Genomic DNA, 23,921 nt, shown 5'->3' with positions numbered 1-23,921 from the left:
AACTCTGGCTGACAGGTAGCAAATAACTATAGTTCTGAAGTGGCTTTTTAAAAACATATTTAATTGTTTTTGTGGCTGTTTAAAATCCTGCTTTTTTGTGTGTGTGCTTTATGGAAATTTTGGCACTGATTGGTGGTCCAATGCTGGGAGTTTTGATCTGAAACTTACATCTTAGCCTGTTCCACTAATATTTCCTAGAGCTGCTCTCATGTGAGTTGTGCACAAAACCCATAAATTGGCTGTTTTCTGCTCAAATGACTCCTGAGCTTTGAGAAAACATGATGAAACGGGGCTGGTGGGAAGAGAGCTTTGAGGGAAGCCTGATTCCAGGTGAGTTACCCAGGCTGGGGACCCACAGACGTATCCAGTTTGAAGGCAGAGTCAGGGTTAACAAATCTGCTAACAAGCTTTACACGTTTGCTGACCAGTAATAAATCCCATCTTGATTTATTGCCAAATGCACTTTGGCGTGAGTCCTCAGTATCATTTTGCAAGTGGATGAGGAGCAAGTTTTGATCTTAATTCCTTGCTGGAAAACCCAGTTGTGAGAACCAGCTGGAGTGCAGCCCTTTGATTTAACTTCTCTTTTTCTTTAACAAAACAAGAGAATTCATCTGCCAACACACTATTCTGTGCTCTTTTGTCAATAGAAAAGTTGTTTTGCTAATGGTTATCTGTCTGCAAGTCCTTGACCTGCTTGTAAACACATTTCTGCAGGAAAACCCTAGGCCATGGCCTCAAGCCTTTACGTCAACAAGAAGAGATAAAGTGACCAAAACTTAACCTGATCTGGCCTGGAGTGCCCTCTACTGCCCCTTGACCAAATGCTTCCCTAATCTGCGTCCTTCTGAAAGGAACAGATTATTGTGCAAGTAGTATTACCAAGAATTAAATCAATTTTCAGAGCCTGACTTCCTCCTTCCTTTCCCCATGCCCATAGCCCAAGTCAGTTGAGATGCTGGAGGTTAAAGAACGAGGCTTGGTATGTCTGGGTGTTGGGGCAGGAGTTCTCCCCCACATTGCCCCTCTGCTCCTGCTCAAGACTGTCAGTGGTCCGTTATGCTGTGTTGTACCTTCCAAACTGTGGAATAATTGGGGGAGGGGGGAACCAAGTTCACCAAGTTGCTATAAAAGGCCTCTTGATCATTTGGCATTTGTTCTTTGGTATGTCCAGGGTTCAGGGAGCTGCTGAGCTCCTGGTGTTGCTCAAGTTATGGTGGACGCTCTGATTTCTTCATCAGAGCTGGGCTAGGAAAGTTGAGGTGCTTGGCAAAAGGGAAGCCCCATGTTTGTGTGAATGAGAAAAGGCAAAGCTACAGAGCAGGTCTAGAACTAAGGTGACAAACTCCAAATGAACAGAAGCACCCACAGTGTTGGGCCCCAGTTCACACCCTGCTTCAACTGTGCTCGAGGCAGCTGCACTGGGAAGTTTCATCACCAGATGGCAAGATGGTGGGTTGTGTTCCTCCAGAACAGTGTTTTCTAATTGCTTTTTTATAGTTCAGTTGCAGGTTTGGCTCAGTGCCATAATGATGAGCTCATTCCTTTGGCCAAGGCTGGTGGTGGGATTGGGTCAGACTGAACTGGGCTGGGACAAAGGTTTGAATTAGCCAGACCTGATATGTGTATATAATCACTAGATGTGAAACTGCACGTGACAGGGCAGAAACATCTCGGGGTCAAATCTGAGGGGTCGGAAAAAACCCAAAGCTAAAGGAAAATGCATCTGCTGAACTATAGGTATTCTCCTGTGTGCTGCAATTTTTTTTCAGGACCTACCAGTCATGGTGAACAAGATTGTTCACCTCAAGGTGAGATTCAGGCAAGGAGCTGAAATCTGTGCCCCAAAGTATTTCCCACTTCCCTGGGAGACAGCTTTTGTCTCCTTTTCCCATCTCCTATAGACAGGTATCCTATGAACTTCCTCCACACGCTGGGAGGAGAACACGAGATCTTTCAGGTATCATTCCAGCTGTGTTGTTTCCTTAAGAGACAGCTGTTTCACAGTCTTCTTTTGTGTGCTTAACCTTGTTTATCTGAATAAGACAGTGATAGTTCCACTTCTGCGTGGTGGGATTAATTCATAAGCTTTAGCCCAAATGGGATAAAACTTTCAAGGTTAACTTACATTACTTACATTATTATTACTGGATAAAACTTGCAAGGTTAACTAATCATTTCAGCTTCCCTGTCAGAAAATCAAACTTTGAGGAGCAAAGTGTTTTTTTTTTTTCCCATGGAAAAGATGTATTTAAGAAAAAATGTTCTTTCTTTTTCCCCAGCAGAAAATCTAAGAAAAAAATTTCAATCTACCCAATTGGAAATGTAAATAATTCAAAATAATTACTTTTCCTTTTTTTTCTTGACAATATTTATCTCCCCCTATCCAAAGTTTAGCAGGACTGTGAAAATGAACACCACTAGATCTGGTGGGCACTTACTCAGACTGAAGTAATTAACACTGTGGTGATGAGAACTCACCCTTCTTGTATGGTACAGTGTTGCTTCATCAAAGGGCTGGCTGAACCTATTCAGTATTCTCAACTATTTTCCAAACCAAACTTCTGAATGCATGTTAGCTGTTCTGATTAAGTCAAACTCCTGAACTCCCTCCAGGCTCTGCACTGGAGATGATATTTATACAGCACTAATGGAGAAAACTTGGTGTGTTTCAAAAAATAATTCCCAGGCAAAGCAAACTTGTGTTAGACATGCAACAAGGAAATTTACAGGGTTCTCTCTCTCTCCCTTTTGTTTCTAAGGTTTTAATTCTCAGCCCCCAAATATTACAGGTGAGGAAGCTTTGAAAATGTGAAATGACCCATTGCAACATTTGTGCTTCTAATCAAAATATGTATAGTCTTTTAGTTCCCAAAGCTGCCAAAATTAATTGACACTGAAGTTTTGAAGTGACTGTGGCAATTGAGAAAACTTTCTTCTTGTTGTCATTTCAGACCATTTATTGGAGGGAACACCTTCGGCTCTGGTGCCTCTAATGACTGTCAGTACAAAATGAGTACTTGCCATGTTTAGAGGTGAACTGTAGTAACAGTGCCTTGAGTCTTCAGCTGAGATCATGGTAGTTTATACTGTATATATATAGAGAGAGAGACATTGGATGAAAGGGCACACTTTTATTTGCGTATTTATGCCTTTCTTAAACCAATCCATCTACCAGTTCACTCAAACTTTCCAATTTCTATGATTTGATGAGCCACCACAAGTAGTAACTCTATAAGCAAGAAACTGTATGTGTGGCTTTTTTGTGGACTCACACTCATATAGATGTGTGTCTATATCTGCGGGCTGACGTAACAAATATCTTTGTTTTTAGAAAAAGAGGATTTTCCTTAGGGACTTTAAATAGATTCAGAGGATATTCCAAGATATCAGACTGTATTTCATATTGTCAATAGCGGGACCTTTCTGTGGAAAATGGGTCTTTTCCTGTAAACTTAATAATATTTCAGGATGGTGAAATATACAGTAAATGTTAAACAAGAAAAGAACTAAATTGCAGACTATTCCCTGGTCAGCAAAACCTGCCCATTATTTTTCAGTTTGCTGAATATGTAGTTTTTGCCATTTTTTTTTAAGCTGTGACTTTTCAGATTCATGAGGGTAGCGTAGGTAATCTTCATATTTATAAGGACACACTGTCAACTCGCTTTTCATAATTTATAAACTTTTTATTTTATTCCCTTTCCCTGTTGGAAGCCTGAAACTGGCATGTTTCCTTAATAGAGCTGGGGGGAAAAAAAAAAAACCCTCAGCATTTTTGCTTTTAGAGATGATTTCTCAGAAAAAAGCTATCTGTGTTTCATGCAGAAGAGTTATCCAAAAAGTAGGTATCCTACTTGGCTTAGTAGTGCTGAAATTAGTGCTGTAGGGTCTATTTTGCAAGTGTTTGCATGTGTTAGCTTTTCAAGTTGCAGCTTGCATTTCAGTTTAGTGAGGGATTTGTCAATATGTTACAAGGCTTACATATCTTTTTTTGACATGAGTTGAATAAATGTTCATGGCTTTGTTTGGTTGGACTCTTCTTTCTCCTTTTTTATCCAATCCAACCGCCGCCTTTTCCCCACTGCCTTCTTCATAGAGCCTCTCATATTCTTCTCTCCCACTGTTTGCTCCTGGCACAGTGGGAACAGAGATTTTTCTTCTGCCCCAGCACCGTGTGACTGACAAGGACAGGCACCACTCTTTCCAAGATGAAATGGAAGTAGTTTGATAGCCATTTCCTCTTCCCCTTTGTGATTTCGCTGAATTACTTTTCAATAGGGTTGACAAAAGTAAACACTTCCAGGCATTCTGATTAACCTTGCTGCTCAGAAATATTTTGATGTTTTCAGAATTGGTCCCAGAATTTGCAAGAGGCCAACTTTGCTTTCAGAAGTAATTCACTGCGTTGATACTGATTTATAAACCACGATGAAATTAAGTGACTGGGTACTTTAAAAAACATCTCTCTCCTGGGCTTGCTAGTCACTATTATGGCAGATATAATCTGTTTGGAATTAGTTTAATGGCTGTTGGAATTTAAAAAGCTGGCAAGGATTGATTCAAATTGAAGGTCATGAACTCCTTTACCCATTTCTTTGTGCCCCTCACTGGCACAAGGAGGGTCCTATTTCATGATTTTTTGGCCAGGATGCAACTCATCTGTTTAGATGAGAAGGTGCTGATATGTGTAATTAAGCTGAAACGTCATCAGGGAAGAAACTGTTAATATTTAGTAGCTAACATATAGTTGACTCTGTCCATCCATGTTTCAGTCTGTCCCTCGTAAGTTTTGAGCTTGTTAGTTTCAGCAAAATCTGGCACAGAAGTAGACTTATTTATTAGCATTTTGCTAATAAAAACTTTTGGAGAACTGAAAGCTGGTGGAGGGAAGGTTTTCCTACAGCTCAGACAGTGCAGATCTACAGGTAGATTTGAGCACACTGTGGTGTATTTGGCTCTTGAGTTGGCCAAATAGGTCATGTGAGAGTGTCCAGGAAGGGGTATTCAGGAGAGGAAGGCAGCATGGTGGTTTAGGTGATGTGCAGGTGATGTGTCTGAAGAAACTGATCATCATTCTGTTTGCTCATGCAACAACTTTTCTTTTTCCCCTTGTGAAACTGCAGAGGGCCAACCCCACTTACGTGCCATTCTTACAAGTTTGGATTTCCTTTGCTAATATCCTGAGGAAATAATATGTCTGTGGAGTCTATTTCTTTTGATATTACTTTAGGTTGCCCTGTCCTGGGAGTGACTAGGAAACCTGGGGACAAATCGTGTCAGAAAAAAGATCTGTGAGACATAAACATTTTTTTCTTGATATAATTAGACTCTATTATGAACTTTTCTGCAGGATTACAGCAGATTCTGACCCTACTAACCTAGTATCAATCCTTCTCTGTGAGCTGTGAACAGTAGAGAAGGAGGAGGATAGATACTGCAAATGGCTTAGAGGCTTAGGTGCAGAAGGCTCTGAGTATCAGCACCATTTCAAAGGATCAAAGGGGGTCTGTGACTCTCTAGCCATGCTAATTAATGGAAGAAGTGGTATTTGGTCTTCATTATGGACTTTAAAAAAGAGAAGTCAAGTGGTTTGTCCTGTGGTAAAGCACTGAACAAGGCTAGTGAAAGTAATGGAGCTGGCTCCAACAGCTTTCAGCACTGTTTCAAGAGCATGGAGCCACTTATGATGTCATGCTCAGGCAGTGCTTTCTTAAAGTTAAATGTTTGATAAATGCTGATATATTGCCTGGTCTGAATCCTTAATATGTTCCCAGACAATGCACCCCTTGCAAAGGTCTCCAGGTCCCATGCCATGGAAGCATGCTTTTAACTAAGGGCCCTGTGGACTTCTCCTGTAACCCTCTCCTTTGGACATGAGCTCAGCAAGGCAGATTCAGTCTCCCACCAGATTAGGCATAGATTCACTGTGTGCCTTGCGTTTAAATATCCATGGGTTGCTACAGAGGTTAATTGGAGGTCAATGGTCGGGATGCAGATCAGCAGCACTAGCAAAGGACCGAAGCGCTGATGGGCACAGAAAGCAGGAGGGGAATTTTAGGGACATTCCTGCACTGTATGTTTTATTAGCTCTCAAAAGGGGAGTGTAAAGCACTTTACCGAATCCCAAACAATCCCTTCTAATCTCTGACCCTTTCTTTGACTTGTTCAGATACTGCTTAAATTCGAGAGAAAATCAGTTGTTATGGAAGGCTTACATTTAAACGTAGGGACGGAGCCAGATAATGCATTCATGTGCCTATTGCCCATGTCTTTACACATGTCTAAATATATATACCTGTACCTACCTTTATGATAGGTATCTATGTGATACATACAAACGCATGTTAGTCCCATAGAGATGGTAAATGAGGTTTTCAAGAGAGGAAAATGTGATGAAAACTTTAATTTATGCATATCTTTCCTGTAAGTATCTAATGCATGTGACTTCATGAGTGCATTTATATCTGTGACTCCGTATTTGTGCATGTGGTGCTTGCTAGGCTTATGGTGTGAATGTTCATTTTAAACTCTCTTAAAGGCACAGAACAAAATGGCTAATGGTGTGTTTTTTATCACAGCTTTGCTGTAGAATGTGACGGCATGTATGATCATTGGGTATTCAAACAGTGAAACGTGTAAAGCTATTTTTCTATAATTGGTCCCAGGGTAAGGGGTTGATCTCATGTACAAAAGGCACCAGATATGCTCTTGGTACAGTTTCTAATTAGGGAACCAGGAAAAAACTGAACTTTGGAAACTGTGGTGAGTCCATGCCTTAAAAAAAAAGAAAGAAATAATCACTTTGACCTTGAACTCCAAAAGCCCTGAAATCAACTGATTTTTACTCTTTAAGCTCCTTAACAAGCATGGGGATTAGAGGCGAGCTGTGTAGAACGGTTCATATTAGATATAAATGATAATGGACAATAGAAATTCATCTATGAGCTCAGCACAGGCATCCTGTGCAAATTCCATTTCACCAAGATATGGTGATACCATGCTACAGTGTTATATATACCACTGATAATGATGTGGTTTCATTGGTTGGGAAGAGACAGAGGAAAACTCAGTTGCGCTGGGGCAAATGAAACTTGCAGAGATGTGCAATCCTGTCCTAATCTGAGTCCGTTTAAGTAACCACAGCTCTGTGCATCAAAAAAGGTCAAATAATCCTTCTAACTCATGTAATGAATAAATTGCCTGTTTATCTCTCTACTTTGAGTATGATGAAATCACCTCCTCAACAGAGAAAACTTACAAAAGGAGTAAACTGACTTCAGGCTGAGGCTGCATATTTCGGTGGCCTTCCATCTGTCCACAGCTAAATGAGGAAGGATGCTGTTGTCACATTAGAAAAACATTTTTTCAGCGACTACATTTTGTCAGATTTTTCCCTTTTTCCCTCTCTCTTTCTTCCAAGCAAGGCTAAAAAATACTCTTGTCCTCTTGGGGAAAAAAAAAGGGTAAACTTATCACATCTTGAATTGGAGAAGTGCATTGCATTTTCAGAAGAAAAACAACAGGAAAATATCTGTATGAAGAAAGGAGTTAATATGACTGCAAAGTTTGGGTTTGATAAATGTTACCCATTCAGCAGATAGTGTTGCCCTTGATAATATACCCAGTTCTTATGCAGATCTTGAAGATTATTTCCCTTCTGAAAATTACACCTGGTGGAAAGCTATTGCTTCTTTTCAAAGGCACCTCCTGTTAACCTTTCTGTTTGTCTAAAGGAGTGAATGATGTGGCTAAACAGGCTACTGCCTGCCACGAGAACTGGTTGGAAATGATGTTGCACAATCCTTTTCCTCCTCCATGTCACCAAAATGGTTATTTTATTTCACTTCTCTCCATTTCTGTCTGTGTGGCCTGGCAGACCTACTGGAAAGAAGCCTAGAATAATATTGTCTCAGCTAGCTGATAGGTGTGAGGGCACCTGTGGGCAGATAGAACTTGTGTCTGTATCACAACTTAGTACACAAAACTCAAAATTGTCATGAATTTGGGACAGTCTCCAATTTCCCCTGAAAGACTTGGAAAGCGATGAGCAAAATTAAAAAGCGAGGAGTTGATTTTCTTTTTCATTAGTTCTGGCAGCTTCCCTTAGAAACACACCCATGCTCAGCAGTATCATTCTTTATTTAGCTCTGAACAGACTGAAGGACCTCAGTGAATTCTTTCTCCTTTGCAGATAATAGCGATGATGCTGCCACATATTTTGCAAAGTGCTCTTTTCTGGAGCTGAAGATTGAGTTGCATCCAACGCGATAGACCCCACTGGCAGCCATGTGTTCTTAGCAGAGACATTTCTTTACCATGCCAAGTTATTTTTAAGTCTATCTAATTTTTTTCTTAATTTTTTTAAACCAGTACATTAAAAAAAAAAGCTATTGAGTCGCTCAATCAAAGTTAGTTTATTGCTTACCCAAGTGTTTAATAAACCTATTCCAACTCTGGACATAGCTTTAAATACTTCATTGACTGTAACAAAGCAGATTTTTCCTATCAGACCAAAGTGGCTCTAGCTCTAGAAACTATAATTAAGCACTAATTATGAGCTCTACTGGTCAGATAGCAGAAAGAAAGGTCCATTGTGCGACTGGCAGAACTGGCAATTAAAAGAGATTATTGTTGTCAGAAACGGAATAAAACAAACAAAGAAAAAATTAAGAGAAAGGGAAGACTTGCAATTGACCTGAGTAAACTTTGCTGTGTTCATGGGCTTGGGAGATTATGACATCGTGAACACAAAGCCTGAAGATGTGATGGGACAGAACAGATGTGGGAAGTTTTTCTGGAAAAACATTAGTTGGGTAACAGGCTGTGGAGTCGCATTCTGTTCAGCTTCACTCTTCTAGATTGGTAGAAAATACCTTGAAGTTCAAGACTGAAGATGTGTGCTTAGAACAAAAATATTTTCAAAGCAAAAAATTTGTCTTTACTATTCTACTCATTCTTGCAAAGCGTTCGGGACCAGAGAGAGCTACGTTGCTCTTGGGCTTAAGAAATAGAAAATGAAATTGAAATAGAATGAAGAATAGATTGACTTCCTGGGAAGGGGGGAAAAAAGGGCCTTTTACAACAGGTGAAAAGGAAGTGCGGTTTTATAAATTCGTTCCATTTTAACGTGACTGGCTTCTCTTCTAACTTAGGCCATTTTTACACTGGCTTAACTTGATTGGCTCCAGTGGAGTTTTCAATTATGCCAGATACCACTAAAGTGTTATTAACAACCTGCTTGGAATTTCTCTTGAATCTGAAGCTGTTTCTGAGCTAACAACAGTCTCCTTTTTTTTTTTTTTTTCCCACTACTTCGAAGTAAGATGTTCATTCTGCAGGAAACCTTGATGCCCTCTTGAAGCAGAATGCTCAAAACCAAAATGATGTGACTTTTCATATACAAATTTTAAATTTCCATGGGAAATAGTTTCCAATTACCTCTAGTGATTGCTATGCTAGTCACAGTTCATATATTCTTAGACCTGATGCAGTTGTTCATGAGAGCCCAAAGTCCCTTACACTCACGTGAGCACATTACAGCTTCCTGGAACACTGCTTGGGCTTTTAGGTGATGACTGGGAACTTGTCCAATATCAGAAGGTAAAGGGCAAACAAAGCCGTGGAAATGACAATATTTCCTAGTAGCAGTCAGGTGCCTCTGTCCCTGGTTTGTGATTGTGCCTAAAAGTAACAGCACTTCTCTCCTGTCTTTTTTTTCTTTTTTTTTTTTTTCTTAAAGCAATTTGGATCTTTTGGAAGAAAGAATTAATAAATTTCAGATGTTCCTGGTGCTTCTGTGCCAACTGGCACTGGAGGGAGCTGGTAACCTTGCCCAACTGCACTATATATAATTATTAATTAGAAAACAACATGGGAAGCAATGATCCTCTCCCCTAGCATAAACTGGAGGAACTCGCTGAAATCATGGTACAAAAGAAAATTGGTTTTACTAGAGTACACTTGAGAGCGAACTTTATTTTACTTTGACTACTGGATTACTGTCCAGAATGGAATGATGGGAATTAATTGGAAAAACTTGGGTGCTCATTTTATAAATCAGCTGGCAGAATTCCTGCCGTAATTAATGGGTCTGACTGGCAACTTTCCACGAATACACACCCATTTCCCACTGATTTCCACCACACATACATGCATTTTGACGGAGCTCAACTTGCAAAGGGATGTATTTAAGACTTTATAACTGTCCCAGTGACAGCAAGTTCTAATTTAGAACCCCTGTGTAATACTTGTTAGGAAGTTTTAATATCAAAAGGGCAGCCAAGGTCTTCCATGAGAAATTTCTAGACAGTGAAAGAAACTAATCCTTTTTAGTGATGTTTGGCTTCTCCTCTGCGGTAGCTGATCTCTGATTTCATATTTTATATCCATGGTTTGTTAATGATATTTTCTCCTTTAAAGAGTAACCAGGCGAATAGAAAAAAATTAGCTGATACTTTGCAGTAAATGTTTGAAGTGAAATTCAAGTAGCAGCCTGAGGCTCACAGTATGTAAAACCAACTACCAAAGTTTTAGGGGGGGCTTAATCTATTTTTCCTTCTCAGGGGACCTCTGCTGTATTAAATTCTTTGGTTGAAGAGAAGCAGCCAAGTTGGCATTAGAACTGACTTAGCAATTTACATCTTTTGAAAAGGGATTAGCAGATTTCTAACATTCCTGGTGCCACTATGCCAATTGGCACTAATAGGGTTTGTAACCTCACCCATCTGCACAGGTCTACCTGAAGGGTGTTCTGGGGCTCGCTATACTTTCTTCAAAGAGAAAGAGAAGAGGAAATTAAACAGCAAGAGAATTTTTTATGTCCACACATAGTGGCATTGCTGTAGTTTGTGGTGCACACAGAGGAGAGAGGCTTGCTTCAGGCTCATTTGGGTTGATTTTTTTTTTTGAGTGTTTTAAAATGCTTTGATATATGTGAGGCAGTGTCTCATTCCAGCGCTTCTAGAATGGAAGCCTGAGCTGGATTCCATTAGAGTTTCAGTGTCATAGGGGTGGGTTTCATCCCTGGATTTCATCCTGGTCTAAGTTAGAGCAACTTGTAGCCCACTGAGGTGCAGCGTCAGATCCAAAATTTGGCACAATTTTCTTCTGAAGATGTAAAATCAACCAGTAAGGAATATGAGGCATGAGTTGAATTTGGATGTTCAAGTGTTTTTCCAAAGTTTTCCTGGAATGTGTAGCAATGCCTGTTTTTAGCAAAATATTCAACATTTCTTCGGTTTATTCCCTGGTGAGTGGTTGGGAGCTGCGTTACATTTTAATGTATGTTTTTTTTTAATATTCCCAAGAAGTCTACTGATTTTCCAGTTGTGAGCAAAATGCAATCTTCTGTTTTGTGGGACTCATCTTCCATTTCTCATAGGTATGTGGAAGGCTGACTGGAGGAGGAAAAAGGGTTGTGCAAAAATCCCCAATGGTAGAACAGGCACTTTCTTAACTGTTCTGAAGGCAGCTTAGCTTGAGTTTAGTATCACCCAATAAAATTATTTTGCAATTGAAGATGCCCACTTCCTTCATTTTTGGATAAAAACAAGAGGATGTGACGCCACTGCAGTTATGCAGACTACCAGGTAGTTCTTATCCAAAATCAGGTTCAGGGCCTCCCACTGTGCCCAGAAAGATGGGGAGCTCAGATGGTCAGAGCAAACCCTTCTCAAGGCTCCACTGGGAAATAACAGTGCAAATCTGTGTATCAGGTATGAGAGTGGGAGCTTATGTTATAAATAAATTTTGATGGGTGTTTGCTTGCTGCCTTCCCATACAGTTTTTTTATATTTCTTATGTACATTGTCTGATATTACGTGCTTATAAAATGTCAGTTTTTTTAATAAAAGACCACCTGTTTGCTTTCCTTTTAACACTCCTGCAATATTCAAAGCCATATAAAACTCTGTGGGTACTTCTGTTAGTTTAAATAAGATGGGCCAAAGCCAGCCTGTACTGCTCACACCAGATTTCTTATATGAGCTGGGACTGTGACAATGTGTGCAGAGTAATTGAGGATAGGATGCCAAATAGCTGTAGCTGATTTCTTTCTCCCACCAAAGCTTTTCCTGTTTGATCTGCCTGGCTGCCTGCTGGCTGGGGTGCGTGCGTGTGTGAGCAGAGGTAGAGAGGTAAGGGAAGTGCTTTCTGCACATCAGTCACGAGAAAGCTCTTTGTCTTCTTTTCTGAAATAGAAAAAAAATTGTAGCAGGAACTTCATTCAGCTGCTCATTTGGATAAATCCAGACACCCTGGTGTCTAGTGAATAGGAAGCAATGGGAGGTCAGTGTGTCTCAGTGCCATGGGAGGAGAGGGTGGCCGGAACTCCACAGCAATCAGAGCGCATATGTGTCATAGAATCGTTTGGGCTGGGAAGGACCCCTGAAGGTCATCTAGTCCAACTGCCCTGCAGTGAGCAGGGTATACACACATACAGACTGCTGATATCTATCACTGTCTAGAACGTGTGTATGACGTGTGCACGTGTGTAAGGCTACTGTCATGCAGTGAAAGTAGCACCTTCCATTCACTGAACTGAGAAAGAAGAAATTCAAATTAAAACCCCTCCAAAATTACTTGAAACTATCCTGAATTACTAGGAAGGTAAAGCAATGGCCCAGCAGGGAGTGGAAAATGTAATAACGACAACTTTTATGCCTAAAGGGAAGGCAGGAATGAAATCAGTAAGATCCAGTGGGGCCAGGTGAGTAAAGAGTCAGCCAAGCAAGGAGTGTGAGATGCCCAGAGGCAGTGCAATGTGCTGGCAAGGAGCCACACTGCCAGGAGAGAGCAGAGGAGTGTGAGATGGAGGGAAAGGAAAGGAAGAGAGACAGCACAGCTTTGTGGGCAACAGAGAGGTCTTCTGGTAGCCCCTTGGCGCTGTATGCAGGTGCAGGAGGCACATGAAGGCAGGAGTCCACAGAAGGCTGCTGCAAGGCTGCAAATATCATAAGCTTACAGTAGGAGAAAGGCAGGGAGAGCTTGGTTGGGGCAGGCAGCACTGAAACTGACTGTGGCTGTCTCATTTCCATCAGCCCATGAAAGGCAACTTGAGAAGCAAGGTTTATGTTTGCCCTTGGCTGTTTCGTAGGGGATTCGTTAAAGGGAATAAACTGGCAGTAGGTTCAGATGGATGTGACTACAGGGACAAAAGCTGAATATGATGTACTCAAAAATGACATTTGCCTGTTGTCAAGCAGATGTGGTCTGCTGGGACCTGTTGCTTTGGCAGAAGGTTGGTGGGCACTGCAGGGAGGGTGAATGTAGCAGTACATGATCAAACCTCCACCACAGCCTCCAAACTGCAAACCAGGCCCAAGCAATCCCTTACTCAGGGAGATGAAATGTTTTAAGGGATGTTATCAGAAGACAGCTGAGCATTTCTGGGTTCCTGGGGTGAATTCGCAGCTCTGGCAGAGTCTCTAAGCTGTTCTTGGCAGCCTGGCCTATGTAGAACCACAGATACTCAGGCCATAAAAACTTGACTCTTCCATCTCAACGCTGCTGATCTTTTTCTCACTCCTTTTGCCTCAGCTTTTTAAAAACCCCAGTGGTTACAAGGTGTTGCTGTGGCTGTCTGTTCCCAGTGCGCTAGGAGATGTGCAAAGGCAATGAGAACGATCTTCATCCCCTTTACAAAGCCCTGGCTGGTCCTCACTTATGGCCAAGAGATTTTTCTTCCCATTCTTCCCAGATGGAGCACATGATCTGCTGGAGGCAGCTCAGAACCATCAGCTGGCCTGGATTTGCTTGGAAAGAGGGTAGTAGAACAGGGCTGAGGGGAATTAACAGGTTTTAGGGGTTGGTGTGGCTGCTTAGGATGCCATTGTAGGCATAGCCAGAGCTGTTTCTTGGATTTTATGGCATTTTGTTCTCTGATCACAGATAGCCCAGAGATCTGCAGAGCAGGTTGATTGAAGGCCTTAGGACATGTCAAGGGGAACAAGAACAGGACAGAGTGCCAGCATGCTGGGCAAATGGCAGGAAGCCTGGCTTTATCAGGATGCTGCAGGCAGGAAATGATTTGAAGTACACAGCCTTTTCTTGTAGTGTGATTGAGGGAAGGGAGGAGAGCAAAAGCAGGAACAGCTGTGGCTGTATTTCAAAGTTGGTTTCCATCTTCTCTCCAGTGTTACTGCTTTTGCTTTCCCTATCAAGAAAACAAACAAACACAAAACCAACAGAAACTGCTAGAGGTTTCTAGTTGCAGTGATTCTCTTTCTTCCTTTCCTGCTACTTTTAAGGCTGTTGGCCAATATCAGAAATATCCAGAGGGAATTGTTTGGAAGCTGAGATCACCTCTATCTCTGGTTCTTATGGGCAGCCAGGTTGTCCTCCCTCCACATTGCTACCTAGGATGGCCAGCTGAAAAGTTGGCTTGGGTGGTTAAAATGCAGACACGTGCTCTGCACCAGAGATGACAAACCCTTGGCTTTCTTCACTTTCCTTTTCCAGCCTCTCCCCTGCCTGCCTTCCTTCTGCAGTAATGTGGGAACTTTTTCTTGGCTGTCCTCTTCCCCTTGGAGATCAAATACCGGGCTCTACTGCTGAGCTCCTGAATTTATGACAAGTGCCAGCTTCTTCCAGCCTCAGTTTCCATTAAATGTGTACTCACAGGAGCTGTATTGGGACCATTTGTTTTGTCTTTTGGCACTAGCTCTTTTACAAATGAGAACCATAGCAAAGGGCAAACAATCAAAAAACTGGCGAGGCAGAAGTACAAGTGCTTCACTGCTCTGTTTCTGATGGGAAAGTCTTTGTAGCCCCTAGGCCTGACGTTAAAACTTACAAACTCCTACACTTGTAGCTGTTGTGTAAAAAGCTGTTATTGCCCTTAAAACTAGTCATTGGAGTTGAAAGATAAATATTATTCTATATCTTATTGAATAAAATTTATTATATCACAGGTGATGGAGACAGATTGTCTCAATAAATTCTGATACTGTATTCGGAGGAAAAGTGGCAATAAAAATGCTGATGACTTGACACAGGGAGAATATTGAATGTCATTAACATGTTATTTCCTCTCTTCTGATATCACTGTCATGTTCTTCCCACTGTTATAATCTCTATCAGTTGTGGAGTTTTTTTTATTTTTTTCATTTCGCTTGTTTGAATGAGAAAAATGACTTTTTTTCAGTCTTTTATATTACTCACTACTTGAGAAATGATTACAGATATGAGGTCACATCCTCAAATATAGAAATTAAAACGAGGTTTGATATTTAACAGTACTCTATGCATGGGCTCAAGAGAAACCCTCAAGACTGTCACTATCATCTGATAGGTGATTACGACAAAGTCACAGCCATCTGCATGGTAATAACAGCAATATCTTGCTGTTATAAAATGCTCTGAAAGCACTTAATGAAGGTAGTTGACACTGTTCATTTAGTGATGGGGGAAGCGGAGAGCTGGGAGGCAAAGCGAGCCACCCAAGGTCATTTGGTGGTCCAGTGGCACAGCCAGATTCCTGCAGCGTGCTCTGCCTCTACCAAGTGAAGATGTATTGCCCTACAACTGCGATGGAACTTGATTTATTGCACACTGCAACCACTTTTCCCAGCTCACGTCGAACTATACCTGTTAGAGCCACAGCCCAGCAAATTTTCAGTCATTCTTTCTAAAGATACTTGTGGTTTTATCTCCTGCTCCTGTCTAGATCTGGGCTCTCTCTGTAAATACGTATGTTTCACAGTGAGGTTTGCGTAGCTGGGAACGTATTTATGTGTAGTTATGGAATGAGCTTCTAGGAAAACAGCAGTAAGCCTGTCTTCATCCCTTTTACCCATAGTAGAATAAAGCCACCATTTTTCAGAAAGCCTGAATCTGCCCAGATATTCCCATTCTGTTGCTCTGTGCCAGGAAGCCTGTTGTGATAGCCCTACGGGTAACTGAGATCAGCTTGTACCAAAGAGTGTTTGGATCACGTGGGTTGTTTGGCATCCTCGTGAGAGAATATGCTGCTGGCCTCGAATGATAGCAATTAAAGGTGCAAAGAAGTCGTCTGCCTATTTGCTAGAGCCAATATCCAGGCTGGTTTCCTACTGTAATCTTGTATTTTATCCACAGCTAATTGTGAACGACTCCAGGAATACCCACCGCTTCCATTACAGGACTGTTTCATGCACTGTTATAGTTTGTTGTCAGATAGTTTTCAGCAATTAAATTCTAAATTGATTTCACAGTTGCAGATGCTGCTTTTGTTATTTATTTTGGTCCTCACCTGTCCAAAGGAATGGCGTGCCTCGGTCTCTTCACAAATAGACACTGCTGCTTGTTGAACGGATTATTTTAAGAGCCTGAAAAACACATTTTTACCTAGAAATAGTGTGTCAGACAGCTATAACAGAGTTTAATTCTCACGGAGCCTCAGAAATAATACTGATGGATTTTGAATAGGGAAGAAAAAACATAGATCTTTTGCTAAGTGCCACGGTGTCTACAGTTTTCTATTTGTCCTGGTGTCTTGCAGGAAAGAACGTTATTTCTCAACATAGAACAAACAGAAGACAGAATTAACTCCATCTTATAGCTGCATTACCATCCTGCTATTCACTTCCTGACTTCAGCTCAAGTGCCTACAGGCCCTGTCCTGCTAAGGTAATGAGGACCTTTCTGATAAGGTAGATATGGGGCCAATAAACCATAAAAGCTTTATGCCTCAATTTACCCAGGTGTAAAATGGGAATAAAATTCCCCATGTTTTGGAAAGCACTATTGTAAAGGTAAGAGGAGCTAGCTGCTCTGTAAAGCTACAGACTAAAATACTATACAGGTGCTGAGTACAAAGCAGACCTCTAATAAAGTTCTCCTTTGCTCAGTTTGTCACCATTTTTCTACCATGCATCCTGGCAGTGTGTAGCTTCCTTTTTTTCCCTCTCTTCTTTTTAACCTACGCTGGGACTTTTGGAAATAATTCACTTTTGAGGTGATGGTGCACGTCCTTCTTGCAGAAGGATTGGCTTTGGGACAGTTAATTCAGTGACAGGGAAAAAGAGATATTCGCACCATCTTGGCACCACATCATTATTAACATGCAAGCAATTCCCCCTTTTTTTCTTAACATATAAAGAGAACAATTGAATTTTGCGAGACAGGGCTCTTAATCTCCACGATCAGATTCTTCACGGCAAGGAGGGGGTGTAAAAGTTTCTCTCTTGCTCTGTCTCTTCATGGCACATGGTCCCAGCTGTATGACTCCGTTCATGAATATGCATGAAATCAGATATGACATTGCCCTGCTCCCATTAATAATCTTGTCATCTGACTTGTGCAGCATTAAGCTTCAGCCCGTGGCTCCTCATAGCGAATGCAGCCTGAAGGAGAGGGAGGGAGGGGAGGGGAAAAAAGGCCATGCCTTTTTTTATTGGGATTAAGTGCTTGAAAATTTTGGCAGAGGGTTGCCAGGAGAGTGAGGGGAGGGAGAGAAAGAGTGAGAGAAACACACAGGGACAGAGAGACGAGAAATCCTCGATGAATGCGTTGGCTTGTTAGGAGCCCAAAGCGGTGGGTGTAATGGTATGCGAGCTGACCTTGAATATAGCCACTGTGGGTTGCCCCAGCTTTTTTGTAAAAGAAGCATTTGCAGCAGAGGTTTGGATTTCAGGCTTTGCAGTCATCAATCATCTCAGCCTATTCTCCTCTTTGACAGCTCTGTACAAGGCCTGACATTTGACACCCAAGACCCCAGGACTTACACAGAGGCACAAGCGGAGGCCCTGGGGAAGAGGTAGGGAATGGGGAGAAAAAAAAAACAAAAAACAAATCAGGAGAGACATTTGCCTTTTTTCTTTTTTTTCCTTTTTTTTTTTTTTTTTTTTTTTTTTTTTTTTTAAGAAGCTACAAAACAAATTGTAACTGTAATAGGAATTGATTTAACAGAAGAAGATCGCATTGAGTTCTGCTCCCTGCTTTGCGCAGGTTGTGCTGATAAAGTGGGAGAAGAAAGCAAGGCATGGAGATGTTTGGGGGAGCAAGATGGGGCTCATACCCTCAGTTCTGGGATTACCCACCTACCCAAGACATGTGCAATTTTAATGCAGTTAACTTGCACTTGAGAACTTTTAGGCTGAGCGAGTGGACCAGCCATCTCCATGAGGGTCACAGAGCTGTTGGGGGAGACAGGGAGAGCCAGGCTATGCTGAGGCCTGGTTGCCCAGACAAAATTTCAGCAAGCCTAGTTATGAAATTAAGTGAATGAGATGCATTTCTGGGACACTGGGACTCCAAAGGGCACCAACCAAAACCAAGTATGATTTCTTAAAGCAGAGAATTGTTTTGGGGTAAGCATCTTTGTGCAAGTAAGTGTTTACTTGGGCTGATGGTTACAGTTGTCGTGGTTTGGTGTTTCTAATGCAGATTTTTTCTTTTTTATCATACAAATGTTACAGCATCATTCTGACCCAAGAGACTTATTTCTTTTGTGAGTTCGACCTTCATTTTTATATTAGGAGATGAGGATGCCCAGCCCTGATTAAACCTCTTCTATCTACGCGTTCTCCTATCTCTCAAACTCACTTGTAATTAATAATAAGAAAGTCAAGTCCTGTTGCAACTGCATGTGCTGTTAAACACAATGTTTGGTGATGCATTGGAACAAGCTGCCCAGGGAGGTGGTAGAGTCACCTTTCCTGGAGGTGTTCAAGAAGTGGCACTGAGTGACATGGTTCAGTGGGAATGGATGTAATGGGTTAATGGTTGCACTGGGTGATCTCCATGGTCTTTCCAACCCTATTGATTCTATGATTTTAAACTAGATTGCTTGTGAAAGCCATCCATGGCTTGCTGCTCCTCCCATCATAAGAAGGGAGCGATTTCAGGATTTACAGGGTGCTTCTTTTGCAGATGAGTTCAGACACAGGGGAATTCCTTGTGAACAGGTGGAATCAAGGATGTGAGTGCAAGCAGGCAGGAAAGGACACAGCAAAACATTTTTCCTTGAGATTGAGCTCTGCAGTGGCACATAGCATATTTCAATGGGTCTGGATGCAGGTGACTAAAACTCTGCCCTTTCTGCTAACTGTTGATTCAGCCCAGAAATCTGCATCCAGACGGTGAATTTTGCTGACACAGGAGGTCAAGTTAAATAGTCTGGATGATTTTCCAGGAATGTCAGACTGTTCCATTAGGAGAGCTTGGGTAACAGAATGGTTTATTTGAAAAAAAAAGTCACACTTCCCTTCAGGAATTCTCCATACATTGCTTTTGATCTATGGTGCATTTCTTTTGTCTTTCACTTTGTGCATTTGCTGTTTGCAAGCCTGTGATTTCACTGCCTGAGTCAACATGTGTGTCAGGCAACACCGTTTCTCTTTCCTGTGTGGATAACTGAGAGGTGTAGAAATAAATGAAAAGTTTGTGTACATCAAATGTTTGGGGAAGTGCTTCCAGAGCATTTAACAAACTTTTGCTTTCCATAAACAAAACTGCTTGCTCAAATGAACCTTCCCGGAAAAGGGTCACACATGATGTCAAAGTGAATTAGCAGCTTTTTATGTGAATGAATGTTTGCAAACATTGTTCTGCGGTCCTGCTTCAAACTAGTAATCATAGTTGCAGCTCCACATTAGGAAAATCCTAGCTCACTCTATAGGACACACATTTACTGCCTGCAGGGGTTAGGGTGAATATTTTTCCCTCCCCCAGCTACAGACTGAGCTAAATGCTCTGAGGACTTTGAGAGTTGCCTTCCTCTAAAGTATCAGGGTTTAGCCACTGCTGGAGGCGTGATACCAAACTTGATGGACCAACAGTCTGATTCAATATGGCAATGCCTCTGCTCCTTGTATTTTTCAAACTGGCTTCTGTGTGCACATGCCCAAGCGGATGATTTATCGCCTACTCAGATACGCTCTTGCATAGAGAAGGGCAGGATCAAACACATTTTCTGTGTTTGTGTGTGTATGTGCATATGTATCTAGAGAGAGACAGATACGAAGCAGCCCATCAGGGCTGTTTTCTTTCTCCACTTTGAATTTAACCCAGTGTGTGACTCTACCTGTACCATACTGCTTTTCCATTTCCAACTTTCCATTCAATGATACATACATTTGTAGGCTTTTTACTTTTCCGGTTTGTGTTAGGGATAGAGGAAAGTATTAGAGGATATGTATCCATGCTTTGGATGTTTATTTCGTTCACTGCTTTACAGGCCCAAAGAAAATCCCACCAACACCTTGCCACAGCTGCACACCTGACACTTGAGTCTCTTTTCCCCCCTAGTTCTGCACTGAAAATGAGGAATTTGCAACATTAAAAATGAAAAGTCTTAATCTATTGGGAAATCCTTTGATCCATAAAATAAAAAAGGGTGGTTTTTTTTTTTGCTCATCTGTGAGCTTTTGAAAAAGATTTAGTTCAGGTTAGCTGAAAAGACCTGAAGACAGGAGTTTGAAAATGTCACCCTAGGTGGAATTAATTACTTTTTAAGAAATGAGGGAAGTGTCATTATAACACATTGCCATCAATTTGTTTTTATGGCAAAACTTCAGAGTTCTTTCCTCTATAGGGGGATAAAGGCAAAAGCATGTGCTGCTGGTGATAGCGCACCCATTGGCAACATTAGGATTGCTCCCCAGGCTTCCATCCCAGCTTCAGTTTCAAAAAGACAACTGATTATTCTTCCATATCTGTCTATGCACTCGTATATTTGTTTATATAGCCCTTAGCTGCGTACTTTTCAAAAGTTAAAGTTCTGTAAGTGCAGATCCCTATTTAATCCCTAACTATCCATTGGAAGGTCAGAAGGAGGGATAGACTGCCGTTCTCCATAAGGCTGGAACAACTTGCTTTGCATTTTTACATTCATTTTTAAGTAAAAGCTCCAGTTATAGATTTACAGGCATGAAGAGGAATGAATGGCAAACAGTCCAGATGCTTCGAGCATCACAGATACTGAGTACAAAGAAAAGTTGGAAATAATAAATAGAGTGCCAAAAGAAAGGATGGGGATGGGTGGGGGGTGGAGGAAATGCTGAAGAGCATTAAGGTCTGGAGTGATATCACATAAAGATGTAACAACAACTTTGTGTGCCTGGCCCCTAAGAGAGTACTTAAAAATATTAATAAAAAATAGGATAGGAATTGTCTAGCATTTAAATTCTTTAACTGAGACACAAAAGCACGGGCAAAACACAAATCAAAGCGTAACTTCTTGCCTTCGACGCGATACAATAAGAGCCAGTATGTTGTTATGTAGTACATCATAAATGTCTAGGGATAAACACAGGAGACCAAAAGAAGAAAGGATGGATCATTTTTATTTTACTTCTTTTTTGTTGTCTGTTTTACTATTTCGGTTATGTTTTTCTCTATAAAAATGATTATTATTCTCCCTGTACCACCACTATTGATGTGAAATTATTGCATAAGTGAAGACTAAGGGATTCATTTCAGCAGCGGCAGCCTTGTTCCTTGTAGGTGCTGTCGAGGCTGGTGAGTGGGGAGTCTTCACACCAGTGCCGAGTGTGACAACAAATATATGTGAAATATTGCAGATAATTTATCTGCAAACAGACCAATGTGACTTTCCCTCTCAGGCCCCCAAAATGTAATAACCAACTGTGTTCAGCTTCATTCAAAATATTGCATCTTTTTCCCTCACGCATGGGTGGGCACTTCATGATGCTAAATAGGACATTTTGACTGCTCGTATCTGTACCTTGGGGCCTACCAGATCTGAGGGCAAAGTAGTGCCTGCTCATTTGACTTGCACAGCTGCAAAGCTTCCAGCACAAATGCTGCCCGAGCGCTTCTGCACGGGGGTAGATGTGATGGCACATTGCTCAGCTGAAGAGGAAAAATAAAGAGACAATGAACTCCCAGGCTTTAGTGGAATGAGCCGCCCTCCCCAAGCCTGTGAGATTAAAGCAGTGGATTTTCAAGTAGTTCTTCAGAGTGACTAATTTATATGGATATCAAGGATTCAGTTGGAGAATTAAAAAAAGTAGCTAGGGGAAAATATGATGCTCTCTAAGTCCCAGTGGTATGCCACATTCATTTTACTAGAGAGTTTATTCTTTAGTACTTTCATGGATTGACATGAGGGAGGAATTCGCATGTCAGGACAGATAAAATCTCCCTCCTGCCAAAGGAGTCTATTCAGACATGCATGTTAGTAGGTTGATAACTTATTCTGTATTGCAGAGGACTCAAAGATAGACATTTCTCCTTTTATCTCCATCTCTGCACTCCCTGCATACTAAAGATACGGAGAAACAGCAAGATACATCTTAACTAGCCCTCTCAGAGAGGAGAGACTTTTTCTAGTCCATGCCAAGAGATGCAAACTTAAAGAAATAAGGTGTCACACAGACTAATAGCAAATACATTAGCAATGTTTATGCGCATAATTTGAGCCCAGTGTGAATACTGTTTAAAAGATACAAACCTGGACTTTGTGCTTGTTTGTTGTTGATTCCTTTTTTTTTTTTTTCCAAGAAAAAGCACAATATTTCAACTTTCTCGTTTCATTTTACTCTGCATAAAGCATGCGGAATAGGTTGAGAAAATGGGGAACAAGTGAAACATGTTGAAGAATCCGTGTTTGGTATATTTTCCAACTTCTGATGAAACCTTAGTGTTTGTCTGGAAGATAATCCCATTCTCCTAACAACTGAGGAGTTGAGATAAACTTATTCCTTGACCAGAACCATAGAAGTATATTTCCTCTTCAAAACAGATTTAAAATTCAGGAATGTTTTCTCTTATGCTTAGGTAGATCATCATATTTTTGATATGCTGGAGGATAAATCTGGTGTGATTTTAGGGTAATTGATTTTTGAGTGCATTAAATTACATGATCATCATTTCGAGGGTCCCCATTTAGAAAACAGAAGATGGACATCCCCCAGATTATAGCTCAGATCACCCATGAACGGCCCCTTGGCAGGACCTTTGCCTCTGTCCTTCTCCTTCCAGAGATGATGCTAGCTGAGGAGCCTCCTCTGCTGGGCACTGTGGGGTTTCATTTGTGGGTGTCAGACAAATCAAACGGACACAGAGCTTCTCTGCGCTTTCTCACATCCTTGCCGCTCTGTTCCCTGTAGCAGATTTCTCTTATTTTTAGACAGCTCATATTGAGATTAAAGTGGTTTAGAAAGCATTATATATAGACGTGTATACATACCTCAAATATTTGCCTAGATGTATCTTATCTAAACTTCTACATGCATCTGAATTTCCCAGGCTTGAACTATGTTTTGTGTAAATTGGTGTTGTCTCACTGTCTTTGAGTAAGCTTATTTACGTCAGCTCTGGAATTAGGCCCCAGTATTCCAGCCAGCACTTAGCTGCAAGAGTCAAAATAACATGGAGACATACTGTTTTCCTGTTATCTCTAACCTCACTAAAAACAGAAGCTAATAGAAACATTGTGAGAAAACTGTATTCTTGCAAGATATACTGCCTGCTTAGGAATTTTAGATCTGTGCCTGTAAGAATGTGCAGCCACACCAATCCCCAAACTTCAGCATAGTTTTCCCTGATGTAGTAGCAACTCATTTTCATTTGCCTATCCTAACATTGAGGTTTTGTATCTTGTTGTTTCAGAAACCTTCAGACAATTTTTTTTTCTTGCGCCGCATCATTTGCCTGTATTTCAAAGATGCCTGAATGGAGAAGTGTAAAGCCTTCTTTTTGTTGCCCCCTTGGGAAATGCAGTCTGTACTGTGGTCCCTTCTAGGCAATACTTTACTTCTACCTAAGGTCCAATCCAACATGATTCCATTTGGAAGTAATAAGACTTTCCCAGACAAGACTTAGTGAGGAAATGATTCACAGACATAGACAGACAGTTTCAACTTCATGATTGTTTTTATTGTTATCATCAATGATAACATCTGATCACATACCTTCCAATGATTTCTCCTTTGTTTATGTATAACTTCATATGAGTGATTGTAAGCCATAGATGA

The 23,921-nt window shown here is 41.1% G+C and overlaps 1 long non-coding RNA gene across 4 annotated transcripts in view; it reads left to right on the top strand.

Annotated features, from left to right (window-relative positions):
• LOC122182753 overlaps positions 1–23,921 on the top strand; it is a 351,304-nt gene that overhangs the window by 207,770 nt on the left and 119,613 nt on the right. For all 4 annotated transcript variants that reach the window (XR_006179979.1, XR_006179980.1, XR_006179977.1 and 1 more), the window contains exons 4-5: positions 16,481–16,608; positions 17,660–17,737. This is a non-coding gene — a long non-coding RNA (uncharacterized LOC122182753). The remainder of the gene's footprint in view (positions 1–16,480; positions 16,609–17,659; positions 17,738–23,921) is intronic.

Source organism: Lagopus leucura, unplaced genomic scaffold (genome assembly GCF_019238085.1).
Source record: "Lagopus leucura isolate 7727_CA_CO unplaced genomic scaffold, USGS_WTPT01 Super-Scaffold_100015, whole genome shotgun sequence".
NCBI lineage: Eukaryota > Metazoa > Chordata > Aves > Galliformes > Phasianidae > Lagopus > Lagopus leucura.
This window is presented reverse-complemented; position numbering and strand designations above follow the sequence as displayed.